General features: G+C 37.9%; 1 protein-coding gene and 1 pseudogene across 12 annotated transcripts in view; one reads left to right on the top strand and one right to left on the bottom strand.

Moving 5' to 3' along the window:
• RGS7 (regulator of G protein signaling 7) overlaps nucleotides 1-14316 on the bottom strand; it is a 557275-nt gene that overhangs the window by 359174 nt on the left and 183785 nt on the right. The window lies entirely within an intron of this gene.
• LOC118613428 lies at nucleotides 8017-8135 on the top strand (annotated as a pseudogene).

The raw sequence follows: 14316 nt of genomic DNA, 5'->3' as shown, positions 1-14316 counted from the left end.
TAATTAGATCAGAATTGAAATAAGATAAGTGACAACTGACTCCACAGAAATACAAAATATTATAAGATAATACTATAAGTGATTGTATATCAATTAATTGGACAATCTGGATGAAATGGATACATTTCTAGAAACATACAATTTCCCAAGATTGACTGAGAGAGAGAGAGAGAGAGAGAGAGAGAGAGAGAGAGAGAGAGAGAGAGAGAGAGAAAGAAAGAAAGAAAGAAAGAAAGAAAGAAAGAAAGAAAGAAAGAAAGAAAGAAAGAAAGAAAGAAAGAAAGAAAAAATCTTAACTAACCAGTTACCCCCAATGAAATCAAAATCAGCAATCAAAAACTTCCAAAAAAAAAAGTCCTGGACCAGATGGCTTCACAGGTAAATTTTACCAAACATTCAAAGAAAAATTAATACCTATTCTTCTCAAACTATTCCAAAAAATTCAAAAGGAAGGAAGCCTCCCTAACTTTTTTTTTTTTTACAAGGGCACCATTATCCTGATTTCAAAACCAAACAAAGACAGTACAAATAGAAAAAGAAAAAGAAAACTGTAGGCTGAACATTGATACAAAAATACTCAACAAAATATTACCAAAGGTTCTATTTATGATAAAAACTCTCAACAAAATAAGAATAGAGGTAACATACCTCATCATAATAAAGGTCATATATGACAAACATATCTAAAATCACACTTAATGAGGCAAAACTAAAGCATTTTCCTTAAGATCAGGTACAAGACAAGGATGTCCACTTTTACCACTTCTATTCAGCATAGATTTGGAAGTCCTAGCTACAGCAATCAGACGAGAAAGAGAAATAAGAGGTATCCAAATTGGAAATAAAGAAATAAAATTGTCGTTATTTTCAGATGATATGATACTATATATAGAAAACCCTAAAGATTCCACCAAAAACTGATAGAACTGATAACTAAAGTTAGTAAAGTAGCAGGAAACAAAATTACTATTCAGAAATCTCTTGTATTTTTATACACCAATGAACTATCAGAAAGAGAAATTAAGAAAACAATTCCATATATAATTGTGTCAAAAACAATAAAATATCTAGGAATCAAGTTAACCAAGAAAGTAAAAGACCTGTTCTCAGAAAATTATGTCATTGAAAAAGGAAATTGAAGAAGTTACAAATGATGGAAGCATATATTATTAAAATGTCCATACTACCTAAAGCAATCTATTGATTCAATGCAATCCCTATCAAAATATCAGTAGCATTTTTCATAGAACTAGGACAAATAATCCAAACTTTTATATGGAACCACAAAAGACCCTGAATAGCCACAACAATCTTGAGAAAGTTGGAGGTTTCATGCTACCTAATATTAAACTATACTACAAGGCTATAGTAATCAAAACAGCGTAGTACTGGCCTAAAAACAGATATAGGTCAATGGAACAGAACAGAGAGCCAAGAAATAAATTCATGGATATATGGTGACTTAATCTATGACAAAGGAAGCAAGAATATACAACCAGGTAAAGATAATCTCTTCAATAAATGGCGCTGGGAAAATTGGACAGACACATGCAAAAAAAAAAAAAGGAAGAAAGAAAGAAAGAAAGAAAGAAAGAAAGAAAGAAAGAAAGAAAGAAAGAAAGAAAGAAAGAAAGAAAGAAAGAAAGAAAGAAAGAAAGAGAGAGAGAAACTGGACCACCTTCTTACACCATAAACAAGAATAAACTCAAAATGAATCAAACACTTAAATGTAAGACCTAAAAACATAAAACTCCTAGAAGAAAACACAGGCAGTAAACTCTGATATTGCTTTTAGCAATTTTTTTTTCTGGTATGTCTCCTCAGACAAGGGAAACAGAAGAAAAAATAAGCAAATGGGGCTATATCGAACTTAAAAGTTTTGCACAGCAAAGGAAACCATCAACAAAACAAAAAGACAACCTACTGAATGGGAGAAGATATTTGCCTACAATACATACGATAATGATTTAATAATCAAAATTAATAAAGAACTGATTCAACTCAACAACAACAAAAACAAACAATCTAGTTGAAGAATGGGCAGAAGACCTGAGTAGGTATTTCTCCAAAGAGGACATACAGATGGCCAATAGACACATGAAAAGATGCTCAAGGTCACTAATCATCAGAAAAATGCTCATTAAAACCACAATGCAATATCACTTCACACCTGTCAGATTGTCTAATTCCTGATAAATGAAAAGTCTTTTTTTCTTATAAACTTTCTCATTGATGCAGGTGGATAATTTCAGATGAACTCTTCTCCTATTTTAGCTTCTAAAATTAACTTGAAATTCAGCAACCTCCAGGGTTTGGCAAAGATAGACAAGCCATTCTCTTAAAATAAAATTGTCATGAATATTTAGAAAAGAAAATAACTAAAGACAGGCATTGATTTGGGTAAGAGAAAAAAGCAAAGAATATAGAATATGTCCTGGATTCACTAATCCTCTGAAGTTTAACAGGAAGGACCAAGAAGAGATGTCAAAGGGCTCTCTATTAGACATGCCATTTTTTAACTGTCACCAAAGGAAAGAGGCATCACATCACTGTCATGTAGCTGTGGGATGTAACATTTACTCTATTGAGATTTACTCTGTAAAAGTTCTTTGATTTAAATCTTATCTCCTCTTTGTAGCCATTTATATATTTGTTGTTCATAAATTCATCCAAATCTTTTTGAAGCCATTTGAGTTTCCTTGCTCCTTGGGGAATAAATTCCTTATGTAAATTACCTGCTACTTGAAGTCATAGTTTCTATTATTTAATATTTGCTGCACTTGAGTTCTTTAAAATAATATTTCTTATTTTTCAATTATAGTTGGCATACAATATTATATTAGGTTCAGGTGTACAGCATAGTGCTTAGTGATCATTATAACTCACAAACTGATCACTCCAATAAATCTAGTACCCCACTTCCCCTTTAGACTATATTCCTTGTTATACTTGATATCTGCATGACTATTTTATAACTACCCATTTGTACTTAGTCCCTTTGCCCTTTCTCACTGTCCCTCCAACTCTCGTCCCATCTAGTAACTGTCAAAATATTCTCTGTATATATGAGGCTGTTGTTTATTTAGATGCCACATGTATGTGAAACCATTATGCATTTCTTTCTCTGTCTAACTTACTCCATTCAGTACAATACAATTTAGGTCCACCATGCAATATCTTTCTACATCTGTTTACTTTTAGTCTGCATGTGTCTTTTAATATAAAGTGATCCTCTTGTATGCAGCCTATGTAAGGGTCTTGTTTTCTACATTCGGCCACTGTATCTTTTGATTGGAGTGCTTAATTCTTTTTCATTTGAAAAACTTGATAGATATGTAGTTATTGTCATTCTTTATTCATACTTTTGATACATATTTTTTCTTCTTAAAGAAATCCTTTCAACATTTCCTGTACTTCTGGCTTAGTGGTGATAAACTCCTTTAACTTTTTCTTGTCTGGGAAGCTCTTTATCTGTCCTGTGACTCTAAATGATAGCTTTGCTGGAAAAAAGTAATCTCGGTTGTAGATTCTGGGTTTTCATCACTATGAATATTTTATGCCAAGCCTTTCTGTCTTGCAAAGTTTCTTTTAAGAAATCAGCTGCCAGTCTTATGGTAGATCCCATTAAGTTAACTATTTTCCTCTTGCTGCTTTTAAGATTCTCTCTCTATGTTTAACCTTTCGCATTTTAATTATGATGTGTCTTGGTGTGGACCTCTTCGGGTTCATCTTTTTGGGGACTCTCTGAGCTTCCTAGGGCTGTATGTCTCTTTCCTTCTCCATGTTAGAGAAGTTTTCCATTATTATTTCTTCAAATAGGTTTTCAACTTCTTGCTCTCTTTCTTCTCCTTCTGGTGCCCATATGATGCAAATGTTGTTACGCTTGATGTCCCATAGGCTCCTTAAATTACCTTTTTCCTTGTTGCTGTTCGGATTGTTTGTCTTCCACTCTCCCCTCCTCTACATCAATGATTCAATTCCCTGCTTCATCCACTCTGTTGATTCCTCTAATACACTCTTCATCTCAGGTATTGTAGTCTTCATTTCTGACTGGTTCCCTTTTGTAAGTTCCGCCTCCATTTTTATGTTTTTTATCTCTTTGTTAAAGTTCTCACTGAGTTCATAGAGCATCTTTATATACAGTGTTTTGAACTCTGCATGTGTTAGATTGCTTGACTCCCCTTTGTTTAGATATTTTTCTGGAGCTCTGTTCTCTTCTTACATGTGGGACATTCTGCTTTGTTTCCCCATTTTGACTTTTTCTGTCTATTTCTGTATAATAAGTAAAGCTCCTAAGTCTCCCAGTCTTATTAGTGTCACTTTATGTAGTAGGTTTCCTGTCGGACCCAGCGGCACAGTCCTGAAAGGGGTCCAGCTGCAGGCCAAGTTTAGCCCCAGCCTGTGCCCCTTTGGGACCTCCTAGTAAGAGTCAACAAGCAACCCATAGAGGCTGCCATCCGTGCTGTGCTTATAATTGCCTCAAGAGGCCACATCAGAGACTGAGGCTGGCTGCTGCCAGTATGGAGCTTAGAACTGCTCAGCAAGAGTAACAGGGCATGGCGAGGACACCACTGGATGTGACTTCGGTAGGGCTACAAGTTGGGAAGGGCAGAGTTTCAGGGAATCCTCTGGGCAGAGTGACCTCTGTTATCCAGTTTGACGACATCTCAGCTAAGGCGGCAACTGTGTCCACACGCTGGGAGTGGGGAGGGCTCAGCAGAGGAACAATGGGTGCTGCCAGCACTTCTGCCTGTGAGAAAGCCTCGCCGCCAGCCCTTGACTTGAAGCCTGACAACTCAATATCCCTCGTATGTCCCCGGAGCCCCTCGAGCTGCTGCCCCAGTGCAGGAGCTCAGAGCGGGTGAGTTCGTCACCATGAAAGTCTGGTCACAGTCACAGTCTCTTTAAGAGGAACGTCTGCACCTGCAGCCTGCAGCTGCTGTAGCTTCTGTCTCTCTCAGCCCACGTGGGACTGGGCAGCCTCATGTCCCCATTCCATCCTACTGTTCCAGGATGACTTCTTATTTCTCTTCCTAGTTGTAGGGACTCTATCCATCCAGACCCCAGGCAACTCTGCTTGCTGTTTGCTCTGTGGTTTCATCACAACTCTGGTGTGGTCGCAAGAGGAGATATAGAAAGCCTCTACCCTCTATGCCATCTTGCCCCTGCTTCTCCCTCACTCAAGTTTAAAAGATTCACTGTCATTTTAGAGTTTTGAAATTTAATGACTAGATTAATACCTTGTTTATCATATTGATAGTACATAAATCTACAAATTCTGATCCTGTCTCATTGCTCTTTCCATGATAAGTAGGCACACTCTTTCTCATACTTCTGTACAGGGTACCTCCCTCTGCATTGTCCACCTGACTTGATAATGATAAGGAAGACCTGGTCAATTGCTGGCCACTGAATATTACACACCCATTTCCAGACACATCTGTAATAAACACTCTCCCTACCTCCAACACCTTCAACTTGACACAACGGGAATATATGTATTCTTCCTTCTCTCTTCTACACTGAAAACAAGAGATGAAGGACAAACTTGTGCAATAGACTAAGAGCATCTCTTAGGTGTGTAGCAGTATAGAAATCAATCTAATAAAAGTAAACATGGAAATATGGGTGCCATATTTCTTCAGTCAGTGAAAGATACCATCACTCGTTCATTATTTTTAATGTAAGAATCTACCATGATTCTTAAATAATGATTTACAAGCTCTTATTATTAGGTCTTGTGCCATCATGAATTTAAATAACAACTCTTGGCATAATGTGGAAACAATATCAGGAACAGTGGAAGGCAGAAAGAAAGGCAAAGCTGTCTATCATGATTTATTTGAACTTATAAAGCTCCAGAGTTAGCAAAGTATCTAGAGACAAACAAACAGCTTATTTTGCAGTTCACTCCAAATGTGAAATAACAAAATGAAGCTAAATTTAAGACTCAGCTAATTGGCATATTAGTTAAATAATCTTGGAGAAGTTATTCATTTTAAGCTTCTGTGTCTTTATTCATTATTCAACTGTCACATTCAATGAGGCTCAAATGATTTATTGTTTACTATTGTTATAAATGTCACTCTTAAATCACTGAGCATGCATTCCAGGGTCTCCTTAAGTGAAACTGAATCCTGATTTCAGAAGATCAAGCATTGAGTGGTAAAGCAAAAATTAGTTAAGATAACAAGGAACCAGTTCTTTTGATCTCATACCTTTTTATATTTATTTTCTTATCTTTTCTGTCCCTTTAGTGTAGTTATAACTATAAATATAAGGTTAAGCTCTCTGAGTCTAATCTCTCTCAAGGATGTTTCAGATACAAAAAGCAATCAAGATCAGAAGGGAAGGTATGTTGAATAAGAAAATGTAAGAGACAAGTGTTCCTGCAGCATCAGTCAAAGTAGGAATGGCCAGCTTTCTGAATTAGGAAGATAAGACTTCTGTGTTCACCCTGCGATGCACTATTTACAACCTGCAAACCTCAGGTAGCTCTTCGCCCATTGACATGTACGAAGACTTAAGATCTGAACGTTCTTGTCAGGACCCAGAGGACAGAGCGGGCAGGTCCTCTTAAGGACTAAGAAAATAAGCTTGTTCTGGGGGTTCATTGATGGGAAGGTTTACCTTTATTGGACTCTTTTTTTGTAAAAATGCAAAGGATAATGCTAAATGAAATTATGTCCTGCACAGTCTCCTTTCGCAACAGGGATTCCATAAGTGAATTAAGCCCTTCAGAATATGATGCTGGTGATTATCTTCTCAATTCTCTCAAGGTTGGTAGAAGACTAGTGGCATTTCAAATGCATGAGAGAGGTTAATTTATCACATATAATGGGTCCCTCAGGCAATTAAGGCCTAATATTCTCAGGATCCTGGTTGAGAGTGCTGTTCTGAACGTGACCAAACTGCCAGTGCATAGAGTGCTATTTTTGGAGCCAGAAAGTAGCTGTGATCTGCTTTCACTGAGAGGAAACATGAGAGCTTTGGATTAAATGCAGGCAGAAGGGCTGAAAATGCATATTTTTAATGATGTGATACCAAGGTATATTGCTTAACTAGTTTTCTTTATGAAAACTTATTTTGTAAAATGAAGGCTCATAGGCGTCTCTGAGGTTATTTTAGTATTGTTTTACCAGGAGTATTCAAAGACATGGCCTGCAGTCATGATCACTGCTTAGTCTAGTTTCATCCGGCCTGCTTAGTCTAAGAATTAATACACTGTCTGCGACTCTCTTTTTTTTTTTTTTTTACAAAAGGGTTATAATCTGAATGTAAGCCAAAAGCACTTTAAAAGGACAAAAGAATAATCGTGTCAATGATGAAGAAGGTTTATCTACTTCAGATGCACACACTAAAAATCAATAGTTGTGTGGTGATTTGGCTCTTTGCCTTATATTTCATACTTTTCAAAGTTTTAAATTGGTTTTTGCTGCTTACAGAGCTTGACCTTATTCTCTGTGTGACTTTCTTTGGTTTACTTGTTTCATAGATTGATTTAAAATTTCAATGTCCTAGAATTTTTTTGAGATCGATGAGCAAATTTAAGAAAGGCAATAGGAAAGAATTTCCCCTTTAACTTTACCTTTTGTTAGTGCTGCCAATTTAAGGCATTACAAAGTTAAAATGGAATTTACTTTTCAGAAGAATTCGAACAGCCGCATTGGTCTTTCCAACCCACTGCACACTTAAATCTAATGAAGGGAAAATTCAAGGTGACTTTTGTAACTCACCCTTTACAAGTGTGGAAGGCTGGAGATGGAGATTTGGCAAAAATACCTCTTTCTTGCTGATCTATCTATAAAAGAAAGCTCTCTAAACAAGGTTTTGTGCAACTAGTCATTCACTTTATTCTCAAGAGAACAATTAGGATGTGTGGTGAACCAATTTATACAAAATCCCTAAGCAAAGCAGGTCCAAGCTTAGACATGGACATGTCTAACTTCTAGTCCAATGATTATTTCTTTTATATCCTCCTGATTTTATTTTCACTATGAAAATTCCCATCAAGGAGTCTATGGCCATGATACCCTGAACATGCCTGATCTCATCTGATCTCAGAAACTAAGCAGAATCGGGGCTGGTTAGTACTTGGATGGGAGACCATCTAGGAATACCAGGTGCTGTAGGCATTAAAAACAATTCCCAGGAAGTCATAACTCCTGGCTGCCATCTTTCTGACAATGATTCTTAACAATTTCATGAGAAAATAAAAAAGAGAGAGAAATTTGCCCTACTTATTGCTAGTCAATGTCTATTATCTTATAGTTAAGCCACAGACATCAGAAGGTCATGACAGACTCAGCACCATATTTTATGTCTGGCTTGGGAATGTTCTACTGCATGAGATAGAAATCTTAATCTGAAATTCTAATCATGTTATGCTCTTGTCTGAAGCACATGCAATGCTCCCAAAATAGTAATGTTATAAAAATATATTATTATATTATTTATATATGTGTGTACATCAAAAATAATTTGGGAATATAGTCATTTTTAAATACTGGAAATGTAAAATGCTATAAGGCGAATGAGGTTTACAACTTATATCTCAGGGGTCTAAGCTGCCTTGCAATTCATGCACTTACACTTATCCAAAAAAAAAAAAAAAAAGGAGCCACCTTATAATACTGTCTCTCAGACAAAAACTATTTCTATTATCTATAACCTATTAAGTGCTTTATTGAATGTTGTTGTGTGCATGTGATGCTAAAAACAAAGCTGTATCCCCAGGGAAATGTTATAAAATTGATTGAATGCATATACAAAATTTGTAATTAAATTGTTTTTCTTTTTTTCATTCATGTCTACTAATTTACTCAGTCCCTAAATGCATTTCATTTCTTCTAGCGAATGCGACTAAAATGTAGATAGAAAACACTGAGGAAACAAACATTAATACTAAAAGCATCAATTCACCTAAAAGGCTGGGAATGATCTCAGTGTCCTTTACACGTTTAAACCCCATGTTTAAAAATCTTTCATTACACAGCACTTTTCTCCTATAAGCCAATATTCCTTAATACAAAGTACACTATTACATGTGTAATGGATATGTTTCCAAGGCAACAATAAAAATATATGCCAAGCAAGGAAAATAGAAATTAATCTTGAACAATTACCTACCTTTACCAAAAAGTAAGAAAAATGTGACATAGCATAAATTATGTAAAACAGTTGTTTGAAAGGAAAAAAATATTTGAGGTGAAGGAAATCATAGTGGAAGGAATAAAAGGTAGCTGGGATGGACTGGAATTACAGTTACACAGGAGAAAAATATTACTCTACATTTTATAGAAAAGTAATATATATATGGTTTGTATGTGATCCTTTGGGGCAAGTGACTGTTAATGGCATGTTCAGCATAAATGTAACATAATAGAAAAAATAAATATATATTGACCTCTACCTTGGTTCATGACACAGGACTCTTAAAACCCTTGTAATTTCTAAAGTGATAAGAAGATGAGGGCTATCTTTTCTATTTGGTATTTGACTCTGGTTCCTGACACAAAGCTCCTAAATTGTTGGGAATTTCCTGCGTCATGAATGTCTCTTAGGGAGTTCCTTTTATGACCACATCAAAATTATAAATAAATTATAGCACAATCAACCTGGAGAACAGTTTGAAAATTACCTAAACAGAAGTCCTATCACTAAGGATGTAAAGAAGCAGACACATATGGACGGGGCAGAGACACAAAACAGGCTGGCACACACCCACGTGTGACGATTGAGCATCAGGAGGGATGGCTCAGCGGCAGTAGTTCTACCTGAGAAGTAAGGGGTCTCAGCCCCAATCTGAGCTCCCCAAGTTGGAGTACCAGAGACAGGAAGAAGAGTCCCATGACATCTGTCTGGGAAAACCAGCAGGGATATCATTCTCCCGGGTGAGATGGACGTTCTGCTGAAAACCTAGGCGCCCTCTTAAAGGGCCCACACACAGGCTCACTTGCTCTCAAGGACTCACTCTGGGCTCTGGCAGAGGGCTGGAGAAATATAGGGAGAAGCTGAGTTGTATGGCTTCAAGGATATAGGGCTGCAGAGACAACCTCCACTGTCTCTGTGTTACATCCTCCTCTGACACAGCCAGTAGGTGAGCATCATCTTTCTTATGTTAAGCCCTCCCTCAACACAGACAAATCTGAATCTGCATTAAACTGGGTGAACTCACCCACTCGCCCCAACCTGGAGACTCCCTGAGACCCCACCTCACCCAAATCAAGTGCTGTTCAGATCTTTGAATGGCTGAGACTTACAGCTAGCTGGCAGGTAACAACAGGCCCAGCACAGGAAGCCACCAACTGCAGAGCTCTTACAAGGTACTGCCTGGCCAGTCACAAGCAGCAGTTTACCTTGAACTACACCAGAACCCCTCCCAAGAGGCTTTAGAATGAATATACCAAGTGACCGGCTTCAGACCACAACAGAGCACCATCTGAGTAGTCTGAAAACAGTACACCCCAAGTGGTTTCTGAAGGCACCAGATCCCACTGGGGCAAATTCTGCTCTGTGGAATCAGCCTCACGCAAGCATACTGTGGTCATGACCAACCCTCAAAGCCATTCAGTCTGAGGGTCCATCTCATCCAACGACATGCCACCAATAATCAAGGCTCAATGACAACAGGAAGGTTCACACGGCACACACAGGGGACATTTCTAAAGCATCCAGCAAACGTGATTACAGAGACCGTGCCACTGAGCACTACGGGGCACCTACTACATAGGGACACCTGAACAAGATTGGGAGGCATAGCAGATAAACCTAATACATAGAAAAGAACACAGAGGGCAGATAAAAAAAAGAAGAAAAATAAAATTGTCCTAAATGAAAGAACAGGTAAAAACCACACACACACACACACACACACACACACACACACACACACGCTGAACACACTGAAATGGATGCAAGCAATCTACCAGATACAAAGTTCACAACATTGATTATAAGGATGCTCAAGGAATTTAGTAAGAACTTCAACCAAGAAATAATAAGCATAAAAAGGGACATAGAAATCATAAAAAACAACCATTCAGAATTGAAGGCTACAATAACTTCCAGTCAAGATGGGAGAATAGGTAGATGCTGCGCTTTCTTCTTTTATAACCAATATCAAAATTAAAACTGAACTAAAGAATAACCACAATTGGGAGTGACCTGAAATCTAGCTGAGTGGAGGTCCTACAGCAGAGGACATGCAGAGGAGGCCGCCTTGGGAACTAGCGGGAGAGATGGAAACATGGAGCAGGCTGGCGCCATACCCACGTATGGTGATTGACGGACATCTCAGTTGCAGATGTCCCTGCAGGAGAGCAAGGGCTCCCGACCACACACTGGGACTACTAGGAAGAGCAGTCCCCAAAACTTCTAACTGTGAAAACAAGCAAAGATGGTGGCTGAGTGAGACAGAAGGCAGATGGAGTCATGGATGTTCCTCTTGGGGGCTCCGCACACTGGCTTATCATCTGATGGGTTCGTTTGCTCTGAGCTCTAGCTCTGGGGAAGCCTCTTGAGAGGTTCTGTAGACATATAAGGAGGAACTGAGTTGTCTTCCTTAAGGATGAGGGCTGGAGAGGCAAGATTCCTCCCGGAAAGAAGTGCTGGCAGAATCTATTGTTCCTTTGTTGAGCCCTCCTCTGTCTAGTATGCAGGCAGACTCAGGCAACTGCCATATCTGAGACTTCAATAGCCTGGCTGGCACTGATCACCTTGCACTGGTGATTCCCTGGGACCCCACCCCACTTCGCTTAGGGGCCTACCAAGAATACTTCTAAATTTTTCATGCAGCTGGCTTGTCTTGGCTCATGCTGCAAAATTTCCCAGAATTTCTCAAAGGTTCACAAACCTAAGCAGACAGCATATGGCCTCAGAGGAACCCATGCCTTTTGCTGGGGAGCACCAAGCCTGGCACTGGCAGCAGCTGGCCTCAGTTTGTGCTTGACCTCTTGAGGTGCATCTAGGCCCAGTGTGAGTGTCAGCCATCTGCAGATTGCTTACTGGCTTATGTCAGTGGCCCCAGGCAGGGCACAGGCTGAAACTAAACTTGAACTGTGGTGGAAACTGTTCCAGGAGGCCCCAACCGATACACTCTGTGACCATCTTCCATCTGAGCTAGGGCACAACCCACAGCTACATCAGAGGATGATATACCCAAAGGGGAAACTGGGCAGGCACCAGAGTCCTGCTAAATTGAATCCTACTCCTTAGAGTCAGCCCCTGTACAACAGCTCTTCCACTGTAGCCATAGCCACTCCTCACGAGCAATCAGCCTGAAGAACCATCTCTTCCGTTGATATGCAAACAGCAACTAAGGCTCAACTGCAATAGAAGGGCACATACCACACATACAAGGGATACAACTGGAGCACCTGGTCCAGGTGACCAAGGAGACTGCACCACTGGGCCCCATGGCATGCCAACTACATAAGACCACTCTACTAAGACTAGGACACATAGCAGCCCTACCTGACACTTAGAAACAAAAATAGGGAGGCAGCCAAAATGGAAGATAAAGAAACATGTCCTAAATGAAAAAACAGAACAAGGTTTCAGAAAAAGAACTAAACTAATGGAGACAAGCAATGTACCAAATGCAGAGTTCAAGACACTTGTTATAAGGATGCTCAATGAACTTAGGAGAAAAGTAGATGAAGTCATTGAGAACTTTGACGAAGAGGTAGAAAACATAAAAGTGGAGATTGAAAATATAAAAAGGAACCAGTCAGAAATGAAAAATACAATAATTGAAATGAAGAAATTTTAGGAGGAATCAATAGTAGATTAGATGAAACAGAGGATTGAATCAGTGATTTAGAAGATAAAGTAGCAGAACAGCAACAAGAAAAAAGAATACAGAAAAATGAGGCTAGATTAAGGAGTCTCTGAAACAACATCAAACATACCAACATTTTCATCGTAGAGGTACCAGAAGGAGAAAAGAGAGTACAAGGAATTTGATGAAATAATGATGGAAAACTTCCCTAACCTGGTGAAGGAAGTAAACATATAAACTCAGAAAGTGAAAAGGGTCCCAAACAATGTGAACCTGAAGAGGCCCACACCAAGACATATCATAATTAAAATGCCAAAATTTAAAGATGAAGAAGGAATGTTAAAAGAAGCAAGAGAAAAGCAATTATTTACCTACAAGAGAACTCCCAATAAACTGTCAGCTGATTTCTTAACAGAAACTGCAGGCCAGAAGAGATTGGCAGGAAGTATAAAAAGTGATAAAAAGCAAGGACTTACAATCAAGATTAGTCTACCTAGCAAAGCTGTCATTTAGAATATAAGGACAGATAAATAACTTCCCAGACATTAAAAAACTAAAGGAGTTCATCACCACCAAGCCAGTATTACAAGAAATGTTGGAGGGTCTCCTTTAAGATGAAGAAGAAAATAAATAAATAAATAAATAAATAAATAAATAAATAAATAAATAAATAAAGAGTAATAAAATGACAATAACTACATATCTATTAAAATTACATTAAGTGTAAATGAATTAAATATTCTAATCAAAATATAGGGTGGCTGAATGGATAAGAAAACAAGACCCTTACATATGCTGCCTACGAGAGACTAACTTTAGATCAAAAGACACCCAGAATGAAAATAAAGGGATGGAAAAAGATATTTCTGAAAATGGAAAAAAAAAAAAAAAAAAAAAGAGCTGGTGTAGCAATACATATACCAGACATAATAGACTTTAAAACAAAGGTTATAACAAGAGACAAAATAAAACCCAGTTATCCCATTTCTGGATACTTATCTGAAGAAATCCAAAATACTACTTTGTAGGGACATAAGAATCCATATGTTCATTACAGCATGAAGGCAACCTGGGTGTCCATTAATGGATGAATGGGTAAAGAAGGGGTGGTGATATATACAATAGAGCAATGGAATATCGCTTAGTCATAAAAAAAAAAAATCTTACCATCTGAAACAACATGGTAGGTATTGTGCAGAGTGGAGCAAGCCAGACATAGAAAGATAAATGCCACATGACTGTACTTACATGTGGAATCTAAGTACAAAATAAACAAAGAAATGAAATGAAAACAAATTCATAGATATAGAGAGCATTTTGATGATTTCCAGATGGGAGGGGTTTGAGGGTGAGTAAAAAAAGGAAGGGATTAAAATGTACAAATTTGTAGTGACAAAATAGTTATGAAAATATAGGTATAGCATAAAGGATATAGTCAATAATATGTAATAACTATGTACAATGTCACATGGGTACTAGATATAAATATCTAATCACTATGTTGTGTACTTGAAATGAATATAATATTGTATATC

The sequence above is a fragment of the Rousettus aegyptiacus genome, unplaced genomic scaffold (genome assembly GCF_014176215.1).
Source record: "Rousettus aegyptiacus isolate mRouAeg1 unplaced genomic scaffold, mRouAeg1.p scaffold_m13_p_18, whole genome shotgun sequence".
NCBI lineage: Eukaryota > Metazoa > Chordata > Mammalia > Chiroptera > Pteropodidae > Rousettus > Rousettus aegyptiacus.
Note: the sequence above shows the minus strand (reverse complement) of the source record. Positions and strands in the feature narration are given on the sequence as shown.